The sequence below is a fragment of the Leiobunum rupestre genome, chromosome 1, assembly GCF_980474605.1.
Source record: "Leiobunum rupestre chromosome 1, qqLeiRupe1.1.hap1, whole genome shotgun sequence".
Lineage (NCBI taxonomy): Eukaryota > Metazoa > Arthropoda > Arachnida > Opiliones > Sclerosomatidae > Leiobunum > Leiobunum rupestre.
In genome coordinates, this window is record NC_143384.1 from 2,558,722 (window position 1) to 2,573,521 (window position 14,800).

A 14,800-nucleotide genomic window follows, 5' to 3' on the forward strand; every position below is an offset into this window, starting at 1 on the left:
TATTTTAAAATTAAATGGACCGGACCGGACCGGGTCGGGTCGGGCCAATTTTGACCCGACCCGACCCGACCCGACCCGACCCTTACCCGCGACTGCGTTGGTCGTGTGAAATGTTTCGGCCCTTCGGGTGTTGTACGAAGAGAGAGAGAGAGGGGGTGGGAGAGAGATAGACGTATTGAGTTCTGCGAGCAGCGCGACTACTCGACTAGCGTCTATTGACTATCATTTCAAGGTTTTACTTTTGATTTCGCGGCGTTAAATTGCGAATAAGCCTTTCTTTAAAGTCGAACTTGTTTTAATGTATCGCTTTCGTCACGAGATACGTAGGAGTTCAGTTCAGTTTTGAAAGCTAGATCTTTATAAAAAGGGCGACTCGTCGAATTTTAATAGCTCTTCATATAAAATACGAGAGGTCACGTGATAACGTTAGATTCATCGTGCAGTTAAATTTAGAGAGCACGCGCATATTTTGGTTTTTGTTGAGCTCGCGCGAAAACGCAAGAGACCCTCTACACGGAAATATTATTGAACGCGCGAGCCCGTTTACTCTAAAATATCAAGGCGCGCGTGGAACTTTTTAATAAGTTGAATAAAACATAAATAAAGTTTATGCTAGCGCCAATTGGCTATGATAGTTGAACGTCTCTTACGTCGCGAGTGACGCGCCCGATACATCTAAACAAGAAGGCCAATGTTACTTTATAGAAAGGCCTATTTGATAGTCGCGTGTCTAGATATTCCCGCGTCACAAACGAGTGACGAACGTGTATTTTCCAGCACGGGACTGACACTTGGTCCTCGAAGAACGAATTTAAAAGGTTCAACTCTTTCGCAACTAACTGTTCTTCACAAAAATTGTTTAAATAGTTAAATGCCTCTTGTTATATTTTGTATTGAATATCCACATCTACACTATATAATAAAATGAAAAAAAAGCTTCATGCTATGGGTTGCGGTGGTTCTACGGGTCTTATCGGCAATTATCTGGTTTTTGGGTCTGGTCGGGTTTCCGGACCGGGCCGGGCCGGGCAAAATCGATTTTTTAATTTATCGGGTCGGGTCGAGTCGGGTCGGGCAAAAATTAGTATTACCGTTAACCTCTACAAGTTTTTGTGGAAGGGGAAACCGAAGAACTCGGTGGGAAAGCCCGTTAAACCAGTGGGTAGAGAACTTGCAAACTCAACGCGGAAGGAGTAGTTCCGAGTTTTCACCCAGTGCCACATGCTGGGATGGAACCTGGCTCCTCTTGCTGCGTGGCGAAAGCGCTAACCACTCCGCCACCCCTCTGATATTTCTCCCTTTTTGGTATATTTTAGTAGGAACAACAGATTAGCGCAGTGACCTCATATGTCACTAATTGCTTTAGTTACTTTTATAATATAAATGAAATATATAATACGAATGAAATATATAATACGAATGAAATATATAATACGAATGAAATATATAATACGAATGAAATATATAATACGAATGAAATATATAATACGAATGAAATATATAATACGAATGAAATATATAATACGAATGAAATATATAATAGTCATTCCAGGTCCAATCAACCCTAACCACCCATATGTTTCAGAATTTGATGAAATTTGGAGTTATCTTAAGGCATAGTTTGGATTGAAAATAATCTCTCTAAAGTTAATGTGAAAAAATAATGTTTTGACGTAGATATGGGATAAAACCCATTTTTTCTGTTTTGTTGAAAACAGCCGTACCCAATTACCTAAATTACCATATCTTTCGTATTATTTGTAATATAGATGTGTTTTATATACGGTTCGTAATTTAATTTGAAAATATTGTGAAAGTAACACTTTAATTGAACCATCAGTGTTTATTTCTGAAAGGAGTATGCACCTTGTTTGTTCGAGGAGCCATCCATGGTTCCATTTCAAATATCATGAACCTTATTTTGCATTCTACCTGGATTCTACGAAACTAATTTTGGAGATGTTTATTTAATTTGAAGAAAAAATAATTAAATCTTTAACACGATTTTAAAACCGGCACGCATTTCTTACCAAGTCCCAACGAACACGCGGACGAAATTTTGACTATGGCGTCCACTAGGTGTCTCTAGCATCTTATGTCCGAATTACCCACATTGCCAGGCCTATGAACCCCATATTTCCCCTCCAGTATTTCCATCCTCCTAGACTGAACTTGATTTTGAGGTGGTTCCGTACATTTTGCAAGTAACTCTTGAAGTTTATCGAAAAGATCGTCTTGTAGAGTCCAAGATTTCCCTAATTCTGACATCGCTTTCTGCATGGGGCCATCTATCATAATCCACTCTAAACCAGACATTTTCCAACGGCCACTGAGAGCGCTGGTCGTATCACAACCGGTAAAAGCGTGTATTCCTAGTAAAGCCTCACACGCTTCTTTATCAAGGGATTCCGCGACACGTTTAACACTTATGAATCTAGTACGTTGCTTAGATCCACACTTTACAAAAACGTATTAAACGCTAAGCAAAGTATAACAAGTTGGCAAGACAAAATAAACCTCTCCTCGGAAGAATTGTCCCTAGCGATATTAATTTTTCGAGATGACTCTTAAAGATATATCTCCGCAATTCCGAGTTATTTACTAAAAACGTAATACCGGTTCAATCCCGCCCGGTATAAAATATTAATTACAATTAAAATAATTGAGACGAAACAACAGAGTATAATTTATTCAGAATATTATAAATTAAGTAGTTACAACAGCGAGTTAGACGTACTAAAACAATGCACAATTGAATTTAACCCTATTTACGGTACAAGTTTATCAGTTAAATATAATGCGAAGCCAATTTTAATGAAAGAAATATCTACAGAGGGTATTTGTATTTTTCTCGCATACGAAATACTTGCCGCATCTTTAATGCTCATTTTATTTCAAATTAAACATCTTAATCAGTCGAGAAAACGTTTAAAATATATTACGAAGTAATGACGACCCAGTTAAAAACCAGACCAACATAAGTGTAAGCGCATGATGTATACAACTCGATAAAAATATACGACTGAAAAAACGAAATAAAATATCAATAAAACGAAAGATATTTAAAATTAAAAAACTGATCCTAATAAAACGTGAAAATCAGTGGCGCTGATCGCTTTTTTTCCCAATGGGGGCCGAAGCTCACTAATAAACTTGGAATGAGGCTGCTGGCAACACTTTCTTGCTTAAAAGTAAATGGCCTTTAACATCGGCGGTTTTACCAATGGGGGCAGAGCCCCCATCGATTTTTCCCAATGGGGGCTTCGGCCCCGCCGCCCCCATGGGATCGGCGCCACTGGTGAAAATACCCTCCACGTCATGCACATCCGAAATACGCAGAAATAACGTTATACTATATTCGGTTTAAAATATTAGAGTAACAAAAAATAAAAATAACGAATAGAAAAATACACAATAACAACCCAATCAATCATACTTCAGAAACAAAACTCATAGAAAAATATTATAACGCAGTCAAGCAATCAGACTTCAGAATCAAAATACTCCATAGAAAAATATTATAACGCAGTCAAGCAATAAATTAGTTCAAATACTTAGAAATCAAGCAATAGAAAATATAATATCAAGAAGCGCAACACCTTACAATTCACAAATACGATTTTTCACGTTATTATAATGAAACCGGATAAGCTTTTGGGCATGACTTACGTTCTTAAAGGTTCCTCTAAGACTGGACGATTTTGCAGGAAAAAGGAAATGAACTTAAAAATAGTAGATACAAATATAAGACCAACAATACCAAAGATTAGACAAAAAAGAACGTAATCTCGATCAGTTAAAAAACAGAACAAAAAAGCGTATCCGAAAAAATAAACCTACTGACAATTAAAGAGTTTAACAACGTCATTGAATAATATATTACAGATTTATAACACAACGTTAAAGGAAACAATAACACAGCGGCAACGAATCAAAAACACAGCGGCAACGAATCAAAGTCCTAAAACCGCGCTCCCGGTTCAATTCCCGACGAAATAAAAACAAGTTCACAAAAATAAAAATAAAAAGTTCAATAAAAAATATCCACAGATATTGTATTAATCCGTTTAGTAAAAAAACCCGCCTTAATATCATAATGGTTCCTTTACTTTAACATTTTTCCTAAGGAAGTCAATGGCTCGGCGGTGAACTAATAATGCGACCCGAGTTCAATTCTTGATCACGGTCAACTTTTACATTAAAATACTTAATTATTTAATAAAATATAAGATTAATATAACTTATAAATATTTAATTAAATATAAGATTAATATAACTTATAAATATTTAATTAAATATAAGATTAATATAACTTATAAATATTTAATTAAATATAAGATTAATATAATTTATAAATATTTAATTAAATATAAGATTAATATAATTTATAAATATTTAATTAAATATAAGATTAATATAATTTATAAATATTTAATTAAATATAAGATTAATATAATTTATAAATATTTAATTAAATATAAGATTAATATAATTTATAAATATTTAATTAAATATAAGATTAATATAATTTATAAATATTTAATTAAATATAAGATTAATATAATTTATAAATATTTAATTAAATATAAGATTAATATAATTTATAAATGTTTAATTAAATATAAGATTAATATAATTTATAAATGTTTAATTAAATATAAGATTAATATAATTTATAAATGTTTAATTAAATATAAGATTAATATAATTTATAAATGTTTAATTAAATATAAGATTAATATAATTGATAAATATTTAATTAAATATAAGATTAATATAATTTATAAATATTTAATTAAATATAAGATTAATATAATTTATAAATATTTAATTAAATATAAGATTAATATAATTTATAAATATTTAATTAAATATAAGATTAATATAATTTATAAATATTTAATTAAATATAAGATTAATATAATTTATAAATATTTAATTAAATATAAGATTAATATAATTTATAAATATTTAATTAAATATAAGATTAATATAATTTATAAATATTTAATTAAATATAAGATTAATATAATTTATAAATATTTAATTAAATATAAGATTAATATAATTTATAAATGTTTAATTAAATATAAGATTAATATAATTTATAAATGTTTAATTAAATATAAGATTAATATAATTTATAAATGTTTAATTAAATATAAGATTAATATAATTTATAAATGTTTAATTAAATATAAGATTAATATAATTTATAAATGTTTAATTAAATATAAGATTAATATAATTTATAAATGTTTAATTAAATATAAGATTAATATAATTTATAAATATTTAATTAAATATAAGATTAATATAATTTATAAATATTTAATTAAATATAAGATTAATATAATTTATAAATATTTAATTAAATATAAGATTAATATAATTTATAAATGTTTAATTAAATATAAGATTAATATAATTTATAAATATTTAATTAAATATAAGATTAATATAATTTATAAATATTTAATTAAATATAAGATTAATATAATTGATAAATATTTAATTAAATATAAGATTAATATAATTGATAAATATTTAATTAAATATAAGATTAATATAATTGATAAATATTTAATTAAATATAAGATTAATATAATTGATAAATATTTAATTAAATATAAGATTAATATAATTGATAAATATTTAATTAAATATAAGATTAATATAATTTATAAATATTTAATTAAATATAAGATTAATATAATTTATAAATATTTAATTAAATATAAGATTAATATAATTTATAAATATTTAATTAAATATAAGATTAATATAATTTATAAATATTTAATTAAATATAAGATTAATATAATTTATAAATATTTAATTAAATATAAGATTAATATAATTTATAAATATTTAATTAAATATAAGATTAATATAATTTATAAATATTTAATTAAATATAAGATTAATATAATTTATAAATATTTAATTAAATATAAGATTAATATAATTTATAAATATTTAATTAAATATAAGATTAATATAATTTATAAATATTTAATTAAATGTAAGATTAATATAATTTATAAATATTTAATTAAATATAAGATTAATATAATTTATAAATATTTAATTAAATATAAGATTAATATAATTTATAAATATTTAATTAAATATAAGATTAATATAATTTATAAATATTTAATTAAATATAAGATTAATATAATTTATAAATATTTAATTAAATATAAGATTAATATAATTTTTAAATATTTAATTAAATATAAGATTAATATAATTTATAAATATTTAATTAAATATAAGATTAATATAATTTATAAATATTTAATTAAATGTAAGATTAATATAATTTATAAATATTTAATTAAATATTTAATTAAATATAAGATTAATATAATTGATAAATATTTAATTAAATATAAGATTAATATAATTTATAAATATTTAATTAAATATAAGATTAATATAATTTATAAATATTTAATTAAATATAAGATTAATATAATTTATAAATATTTAATTAAATATAAGATTAATATAATTTATAAATATTTAATTAAATATAAGATTAATATAATTTATAAATATTTAATTAAATATAAGATTAATATAATTTATAAATATTTAATTAAATATAAGATTAATATAATTTATAAATATTTAATTAAATATAAGATTAATATAATTTATAAATATTTAATTAAATATAAGATTAATATAATTTATAAATATTTAATTAAATGTAAGATTAATATAATTTATAAATATTTAATTAAATGTAAGATTAATATAATTTATAAATATTTAATTAAATATAAGATTAATATAATTTATAAATATTTAATTAAATATAAGATTAATATAATTTATAAATATTTAATTAAATATAAGATTAATATAATTTATAAATATTTAATTAAATATAAGATTAATATAATTTATAAATATTTAATTAAATATAAGATTAATATAATTTATAAATATTTAATTAAATATAAGATTAATATAATTTATAAATATTTAATTAAATATAAGATTAATATAATTTATAAATATTTAATTAAATGTAAGATTAATATAATTTATAAATATTTAATTAAATATAAGATTAATATAATTTATAAATATTTAATTAAATGTAAGATTAATATAATTTATAAATATTTAATTAAATGTAAGATTAATATAATTGATAAATATTTAATTAAATATAAGATTAATATAATTGATAAATATTTAATTAAATATAAGATTAATATAATTTATAAATATTTAATTAAATATAAGATTAATATAATTTATAAATATTTAATTAAATATAAGATTAATATAATTTATAAATATTTAATTAAATATAAGATTAATATAATTTATAAATATTTAATTAAATATAAGATTAATATAATTTATAAATATTTAATTAAATATAAGATTAATATAATTTATAAATATTTAATTAAATATAAGATTAATATAATTTATAAATATTTAATTAAATATAAGATTAATATAATTTATAAATATTTAATTAAATATAAGATTAATATAATTTATAAATATTTAATTAAATATAAGATTAATATAATTTATAAATATTTAATTAAATATAAGATTAATATAATTTATAAATATTTAATTAAATGTAAGATTAATATAATTTATAAATATTTAATTAAATGTAAGATTAATATAATTTATAAATATTTAATTAAATATAAGATTAATATAATTTATAAATATTTAATTAAATATAAGATTAATATAATTTATAAATATTTAATTAAATATAAGATTAATATAATTTATAAATATTTAATTAAATATAAGATTAATATAATTTATAAATATTTAATTAAATATAAGATTAATATAATTTATAAATATTTAATTAAATATAAGATTAATATAATTTATAAATATTTAATTAAATATAAGATTAATATAATTTATAAATATTTAATTAAATATAAGATTAATATAATTTATAAATATTTAATTAAATATAAGATTAATATAATTTATAAATATTTAATTAAATATAAGATTAATATAATTTATAAATATTTAATTAAATATAAGATTAATATAATTTATAAATATTTAATTAAATATAAGATTAATATAATTTATAAATATTTAATTAAATATAAGATTAATATAATTTATAAATATTTAATTAAATATAAGATTAATATAATTTATAAATATTTAATTAAATATAAGATTAATATAATTTATAAATATTTAATTAAATATAAGATTAATATAATTTATAAATATTTAATTAAATATAAGATTAATATAATTTATAAATATTTAAAATGATGTAACGTTATAACTTTGTAAAGGACATTCGCCAAAACTGTTTTTTAGAAAAACCCCGTGTCTAAACAAGCGCTGGTGGCTGAGTGGTTATAGTAGATCTCTTACACGAGGCAGACCCGGGTTCGATTCTCGGCCGGCGCTAATAAATCGCAAATTGATACTAATACGAATACCGTGAACAATTGGTGGAAACCCTGCCATTGGACGTTGAGAGTTTACATAACAATCAGCACTCGGTCCGTCATTATGAAAAAGTTGAAGAGAAAACGCCCGTACAAACCAACAAAAACAAACTCAACAGATTCAACACCCACAACCGTCATAACACAAACACAACAAACTCAACACCCACAACCGTCATAACATTCACACCCTACACATAAACATTACAATAATGAAATATCCGATCAAACTGAGTTAAAACCGTCACGACGGTGAGGGTTAACGAAAAAAGACTATCCAAACCAGACTTAACCGCAAATTTATCCGTTAACGCTCACCGTCGCACGGTGGTTTTGCCAACCCTTCGACAGTCCTAGCAACTGCGAACGCAGAAATTTCGAGAAACTGCATACGCAATGATTAACCTTTGCCCGTAAAATGCGAAAGCGTTCGCAGGACAGACACACAGACACGGTAATTGTATAACTTTGTCCCCTCGGAGAGGTAAAAACGTCGGTGTCCTCTGACATTACAACCACCGCCATTTATATTATGACGATCTCGACCATGTCTTATATTTTTTACAAGAAAAAGCAAAACTAAATATGAACATAAAAAAATACGTTGATATATTACTTAAAAGGATAGTATAGACATAGGTTGGAAAAAACTAAACGCGATGATAAATAGAGGGAATTGTTAATTTATTCAATACATGATGGCACTTATTAGTCAAACAATATTTAGGTTTAATTCAAAATGTTATCGTAGTTTGGTTTATACTTTGTATTTGAAAGGCGAATACAGGCATCCAAATGCTGATCCGCTAATCTGGTTCGGTATTTGCAATTTACGAATTTCATTTTCGAAAACGTTGATTCGCGGAGGTAAGTTGACAGGAAAAATGCCATTATTTTCGTAGCAATCTCTCTAAGTATCGGATACTGCACTGGTTCGACAATTATAAAAATTGAACCTCATTACGCCTTGCTCCAATTTCACAGTCATTTCTCAGCTTAATAATCTCCAATGGAACTTCGGTGTCCTTAGACTTGAAACTTTACCCAAAAGGAAACTTAATAAACCTGATGACTGGCTGAATTTCTTTGAAGTTCTTAAATCTTCGTTCAATTTATCCTATTAAAACTTGCAAATAATTGACTAACTCTTTAGTTCCGATTGAAGCGTTCGTGTGTTTTCGTGTCTCGTCGATTAGATTTTGAAAGTGTTTTATGTCTCCCTTTTCCATTTGACATACCCAAAGTTTGAGGCTTTCCACAAAACTATCTATCTCATTAAGCAATTCACACGTGTTTGTTTTTTCCTTGAAAATGGCAGCTCATCTCGTTCAGTTTTGCCGTTCAGTCTGTTCAAAAAGCCAAGTTAAAGAGCCAAACGGGATTTGAGAGGAAATCGACTTTATCTTTTATAGATTACAAGAATAGCTTAATTTCAGGAAGAATTCCTCGAAAGCGCTCTAGAATCTTGCCTTTACTCAGCCACCTTAACTATCAGGAAATCATCATACTGCGCTTCAATTTCGTTAAACAAATTTCGAAACAGCCGCCTCCGAAGAGCTTTGGCTCGGATCGAATGAATTATTTTTATAACTTGTTTCATGACCTCGTTCAAATTAAGGAAATTTGAGTAAAGGGCGTATTGATGAGTGATGCAATGGAAGTGGAAGAAATTGGGAAAATCTGATTTTTTTTCACAAAGAGCGATGAATCCTTTATTGACTCCGGGAAAGGTGCGAGCTCCATCGGTGGTAATGCAGACGGGCTTTTGTAATGGAATCCCTCTTTCGTCTATGTACGCTTTCACCACTTTATACAAATCTTCAACTCTTGTCTGTCCTTTCATAGGTACAATGGCTAGAAGTTCTTCTTTAATCGACAAGTTCTCGATCACGATTCGAATCCTCTCGTAACTGTAGTTCTTGAAAGTTACTCAAAATTTATTGCCGTCATTATTGCATTCTTATTAGCAAAACTGTCAAATAATGAGTCGGCCACTTCTAATGGACTAATCTACTTATTCGCTAATTTTATCATCCTTTACAATGCAGTCCATAGGTGGTTCCTTTTAACTTAACACATCTAGCATAGCCTTTTTGATGTAGGGACCATCATCGAAGGGTTTATTGTTCGTTGCAATGACATTTGAAGCACGATACGAGGTTAACAGCGTCACAATTCCCTCAGTTCCATCTTCAACTGTGTGATCAGACACTGACACCCCAGCGAAATTTACCTGAAAAGTCGACTTCATTTCGGCCAGTTTAATTTTCCTCGCTTCATTTCCGACGTTGTTCTCCAAGTGGCAATTGGGATGCTTTGAATCGAAATGCCTTTTTATGTTACCTTTTTCGGTATCGCTAGCGGAAACTTACAAATTAGACATACGCATTGTCCGCCATTATATGTAACAAATATTCATTTTTCCATTCCGTATTAAAATGATATTTTCGATTTCTTCTACCGCTCATACTGACGACGTAAGTCAATTTCACTGATAGATCTTCAAGAACGAAACCACCTATAATGCACGAAATTATATCGACCGGCTTTAAAAATGTTTTGTAAAAAAGACCTAATTGTAGCGAGATGTTCGTAGACTTTGACAATGAACCAAGTTTCAAGTAAACTAATACATAAAATGGTATTTTAACTGCGGTTTCTATTATTATAAAATAACGCCAATATCCGCGGTAGTACGATCCTTATTTTTTAAGGAAAGGTTATTTAGTTTTATTTAGCGGTGACTGGAAAAAAACTATTTTGTCTAATCGCTGTTAGGTTGTAAATGGTTTTCTAAAAATTTTGCATTTTTTTCGAGAGAAGCGTTTTGAAGGTCAAGATCACCATTTTAAAGGTCGAGAACTCGAGATCACCATTTGGCAAAAATGGTCAGATTGGGCACCCCTGACTTAAAACCTGAAATGGAACCACATAGAGATATTTATTTTACTTCACTTTTTTCTTAAATGTCTAGGTTTTTTTTTTTAATATTTGAGTATTACGTCTACCCAATAAATAAAATTGAACTTAAATGGTCTAATTTTATTACATTCTTAATGCAATATGACTTTTTTAAATAAACAAATTACAATAATTATATATTTATAATTATAAAACAGCAATATGAAAATATTGAAATAATTCTTTAGAATAAAAGGACACTGCATTACTTGAACATATTCAACGGGTAAGACAAAAAACGTAAAATGTTCTGAACTATTGAGGAAAATTTCCCACATCTAGGGAAATTTTGACCTGTAAAAACGGTAAAAAGCGAAAAGGAATCCGAACAAAACCTAGCTAAATCTAGGGAAATTCGAGAGGAAAAATTATTTTAATCAAAGCTAACATAAAAATGGCAAACCTTAATTAAATTGACTTATTATGAAAGAGTCAATTAATACAATCATAAGTATTTTGTCGCATTCGCTTTAGCTGCCACCTATGTAATTTTTTATGGCAATTTGGAAAGTCGTCTGCTAAAAAACTGGCCCACAAGGAACGAATTTGAAGTACTTTTCCCCGCTTCATGCCTAGAACAAACTGATTTTTGTACTGATAAAATTGTTCCTAGTTTTTATTCATTGCGTGATGAAAAAAAAGTATTTTTTCTTCAAGACATTATTTATTTTCGTTTTACAACGTCCGAAGTAATTGTTTTTCGCAAATATCATTGGGAAATTTTAGTTCGAAAAGGGAAATTTCAAGGGTCGGAAAGGGAAATTCCATTTTCGCTACCTAGCATTAAAATTACTTCACACGTGCACATAACGGTACATTTGAGGTTAGCCTTCGCGCGTTGGCAGGTGGTGCCATAGACATAATAAAGAAATAGACACCTTACGCGGATTTTGATTTGCCAAAAATATACGGGAGTGATAACTAGCAGACAGCCGGCAGTTGTTCAGTATTCCTGTGGGACCCGTGTAAAGCGCCACCTAACGCTTATTGGGTTTAAAAACAGACGCAAAAACTTTAGCGGATAATTTGAAAAATGCGTAGTACGTTTATGACTTTGAAATTTAGTTATAAAGAATGTTAGGTAAGTTTTTGCGATTTCTTTACTTAAAAAGAAGTGGTTTATGTGTTTTCTACTAAAAATCTGTTTTTATTTGGTAAAAATGGTAAAAATGTGTGCTATTACGCATTGCAATAACTTTTCAACAAGTAAAACATTACCGGAAAATGTTTCATTCCATAAGTAGGATTAAATTATAATATTATTTAGATTAATATTCATTCTTATTTAAAATCTTTATATAACTATAGGTTTCCTTTATCTAAACCAACAATACTTTCTCAAAGGATAATTGTTTTAAATCCCGAAAACTGGACACCTTCAAATCATGATTTCATTTGTAGTGATCACTTTTTAGAACGTGATATACAAATTGTAAATGGCAAAAGGTGGCTCACGCCAAAAATCATTCCAACTCAGGTTTTCTTCCTATAAAATTAAAACAAATAAAAACAGTCTAAATAATTTTTGTTTTATTTAATGTAAAGAAATGACATCCACTTGAAAGTGAAATAGAAAAAACCGGTGATGCTAACCTCTTACCTTTAAATTTTGACCACGGATCATTTCGCGTAGGTGTAATTATGTTATTATGATTTGAGCGGGATCTCCTTTTGTGTTTAGCCAATTTGGTTAAGTTGTTATGAAGAGATATTCCTCTCTCTATAAAATAAATGTAGTCTTAGAACTAGAAATTTTACCATACCTACAGTTGAAAGTACTTGAAACATCTTTATTACAGAAATGTTATGGTGAAAATGATAATGATGAACGGTTTCAAGTTATCGAGTCCATTCAGGAACCCTCCAAAATAACGTTTCTTTCCTGGTAATAGCGGAATTCCTACTTCAGTTGAGCAAAGCTCTATCAATTTAGATGATCCTGCGACGGCTACTTTTTCGGGTTGTGTGGACTCATCAATAGCTACGGTTCTACATTCGGTTGAACAGAATTCAGTTTTGTTAGATTCAGTAAATTAATTTTAATATTATAAAAATTATTATTTCAAGGACAATAGCCTCATTCCGTTTGAAAAAAACATTTCATCAATATTCGATTTACTTCTATTTAGAATTTAGAAACTCATAATTATATAGTCAGAATATTCCCATAACAAGCCGTAACCACAACACCTAGCAGTAAATGTAAAGTACATTAAGCCTTTGACAAAATCTGATTTTGTCAATTATAATTACTTTATTTTTAATTAAAAGATCATCTGCTGCTTTTTATTTGGGTTTCGAAAGAATGAATAGACTTATTTACAAATTATAATGAAAATTTACCTTATTTTAAATTCTCACAGCCGAAATATTCGAGAATCACGTCAGATTACCTAAAAGATTACAAACATTATTCTCTATGCACGAACACGTGACGATTTTTTATTTTATCACCTAATCGTTCTCGCTTAAAAGTGGTACCACAGGAATACGGAACAAATACCGGCTGTCTGCTTGGCGTCGCCTCCGTATTAACCGCCCGTAGAATCTTGGGTCTATTTCTTTATTATGTCTATGGGTGGTGCAGTTAAATGTTTTGCAAATCAGAAGAAAACGGGAAAAAATTAAAAAAAAAAATATCTCGATGCGGTTACATATCAGGTTTTAAGCAGTACAATGACACGTATCACCATAAAAAAAAATTCATTACTTTACCACCTTTACTACCCGATCTCCACGCGATTTACCATTTAATATTCGGAAAGTGGCTGAGATGCGGTGCACCTTACAATTATATATTTTAAAAACACTTGGAAAGGAAGATGCGCACGTCTTCGGCAACAAGCGGGTTTTTCGCTTATACTTTTTCCCAGTAGGTTTTTTTGAAAAATAATAATTAGGTAGTAGAGAGTATAGTTCAAGCATGGACACTGTATCTCTAACCGGACGGGAAAAGCAGCATAAAAGAGGTACCCCCTCACTGTCCGTTTGCGGCCTACTTCGTATTAGCTGAAATAGTCGGCCGTACTCGATTTGCAGGGCCGTCAAGGTCATTCGAAAGAATGTAAACCTTATTTCTTTATCGTTTGAAATGCGCCATCTACTGGGGATTCGCTAGGTATTATGGGTATCAACATTTTCGCGATTTCTGTCTGCTTAGCTAGGACTGTATAAATCGTCTGCTACTTAAGTTATCGGTAAGGCTTAATAAGTTTAGGTGTAAAATACGATTTTCAAACGAGATCGAGAGACAAAACAGGTAATTTATAGTAAATAATTTCGCTTATTTTATTGAATGTTCAATTTTTAATGATAGTATATTATTTACCGTTCTTCAGAAACTCCCAAAAGGG